Source organism: Montipora foliosa, chromosome 5 (assembly GCF_036669935.1).
Source record: "Montipora foliosa isolate CH-2021 chromosome 5, ASM3666993v2, whole genome shotgun sequence".
NCBI lineage: Eukaryota > Metazoa > Cnidaria > Anthozoa > Scleractinia > Acroporidae > Montipora > Montipora foliosa.
Genome location: NC_090873.1, coordinates 2,739,122 through 2,741,621, shown reverse-complemented (window position 1 = coordinate 2,741,621; position 2,500 = coordinate 2,739,122). Strand labels below are relative to the sequence as shown.

The 2,500-nt window shown below is 40.4% G+C and overlaps 1 long non-coding RNA gene across 1 annotated transcript in view; it reads left to right on the top strand.

The window, feature by feature from the left end:
- The first annotated feature begins 1,586 nt into the window (after positions 1 to 1,586).
- The window catches only part of LOC138003369 (uncharacterized), a 26,431-nt gene continuing 25,517 nt past the window's right edge, over positions 1,587 to 2,500 (top strand). Inside the window, exon 1 of the long non-coding RNA XR_011123513.1 lies at positions 1,587 to 1,753. This is a non-coding gene — a long non-coding RNA (uncharacterized lncRNA). The remainder of the gene's footprint in view (positions 1,754 to 2,500) is intronic.

Sequence of the window (2,500 nt, the reverse complement as noted above, 5' to 3'; positions counted from 1 at the left end):
ACATATATATATATATATATACCCCAGAGGGCCGAAACCGTACTATCTCCAGTTATATATAATAAACTGAATAATGCAAGCATTTTGATTGGTTCTCACCTATGATCTATAAGAAGACATACGCATAGCTGAAGTGATCATATTAAAAAAAACCTTTAATCTGATTCTTTATATTAAACAGATGCCATGTTGCCTGGCGTCTATTCACCAGCAGATCACTGAAAACGTCAAAATGTGGTAGAACATCATGGACAATCTCAGCTGCCACATTTTGAAGTCATCTGTGATAAAGAGCCCATAACCTGGAGTTCTCAACTCCAATACTTGGACTATGAAACGTCATTTTCACAGATCAAGCTATTTTTAGACAACTTCTTGCACGAGTGACTATTCTCAATCATCATGGGTAATAATTTCTCATGCAAGACTTGTGAAAAGCCGAAAAAGTCTGGTTTCACGGAAAAATCAATCTAAAAATAACTTGGTCTGTAAAAACGCCGTTCCACAAATACAATAAAGTAGTACGTCTGAGTCATTGACCCCTGCTGTGATCAATTACTGAACAGACGACCTGAAATTGCCAGATGAAAATAAATTTAAAACTTTCCTCCCAAACGTCCTTGCCTTGCATACCAGATGAATTCCTGGGCAGTCACTACATAATTTTCGTCCTTGAACAACTTGGAATAATCGATTACTAAAGCGCTAAGTACGTTGTATTTTAATATCATGACGTTCTTGTGGTGGCTGTTTCCGCGGCTTTGCTGTGAATATATATGAACAATTCAATGGCACCCTGGCAGAGCAAAAAAAAGCAAATAAACACAAGTAAACACGATCTCATTTGTCTTGTTTTTCTCTTGATCCTTAGCATCTTCAATTTTGCAACGTGTTGTTTTCTCCTAGACCTCTTCCCCCTCCCCCTCACGCTTCCGTGATCCATACCTAAAGCTACCCTCCTCCCCCCAACTTTCAAACTTACTACGAGGTCGTGTCTATTTTGTAATAAAAAGAAAAAGCAAAGTCAGACTTATCGGGTAAGCTTCAGTTAAAGTTGTTTAAAGCATGAGCTGTGGCTATTTCGTGACACCGGGTCTAAAACTGGTCACTTTTCAAGGGTCACTCGTTGCAGGTAGTAGTTTTCTCATTTGGTTAGTAACCGAAAACCCTCCATTTGGCCAACTCTAGACCTGAAGTAGCTTGGAATGCATACCCGGGGGAATCATAAATCGATCGTCCCATATACCACTAGAGTTGGCGAGGTTTCCCAGGGGGTGTCCGTGTTCCCAAAATTACTTTCAAACTTGTTCCCAGCTTCTTGATCCCTAAAATTGTTTTAAATTGTTTCCTAAAATACTTCGACATTGTTACCCTGTTCCCCAAAACCTCAGGCTCGGGCGCAAGGTATATTAATCACGTATTGCCTTCGTTGTGGTCCGGAGTGCTTCGAAAAAGACCGAATGACTAAGTTCTGTTTGTGCTTTCTTTCTTTCCCACCGCCATTTTTATTTGTACGAATCATTCTCCCGCGGAAATATGAGACTCGCCCCAGGCTCCACGAAATGGAACACAGCTTCTCTTCCGAACAAAATGGCGGAAGGAGGTCTATTTCGAAGCATTCCGGTACACAGCGAAGGAAGTGGCAACATGTGATTAATATACCTCGCTCCCAATCCTGAGCCTTAGTCTGTTAAATTTAAGGAACGTAATTGTCGAGATCTCGCCAGCGACTCGAGTGCTATCAAGACAACCGGTAAGTCAAATCTTAAGTTATTTAATATTTCATTTGTTTATATTTGTATTTGTATTTTGTTTTTGGATGGTCCGTGGGGGTAGGCCGTGGACTGGCGTTTCTAAAACGAGGGTAAGGGTAAGGATACGAATACAAAAAGTATCCTAAACATGCATAAAAGCTAACCTTAGGCCTAATTAGACCTAAACAAAAGTTTAAGGTTAGCTTTTATGCATTTTTAGGATACTTTCTGTATTCGTATCCTTACCCTTACCCTGACCCTTGATCTTACCCTTACCCTCGTTTTAGAAATGCCGGCCGTGGACCGGTCTGTAGGGGGTCCACAGACTTTTGGATGACCCTGGCCTTCCGTGCAGGAGGTCAAGCTTTCACCAGGTGTTTAAGCAAGTACAGTAAAAAGAAAATGTTCCTTTGTAATTCTTTCAGATGGTGGGCCATTGAAGTCTATAAACATTTTTACCACAATTGCTTGTAATCTCGCAATGTGATTGGCTAATTTGCCGTTGTCGATAAGAGTCTAGACGACGCTGCTTGCGTCAATTTGTCACGCGACGTAATAGCCAATCAGGAACGTTCATTTTTGGAAATAAACCAATCATGTTGCGAGAAAGTTATAGACAATGCTTGCTCTTTCTTTCAGTTATGATTTTGGTCACGCTCTGAAATAAAAACTTTCTTTGGCATTGAATATTGTGGTAAAAAACAAATCGAAAGTGGTTCATTGTTGTCTGCACTCTTATCGACAAC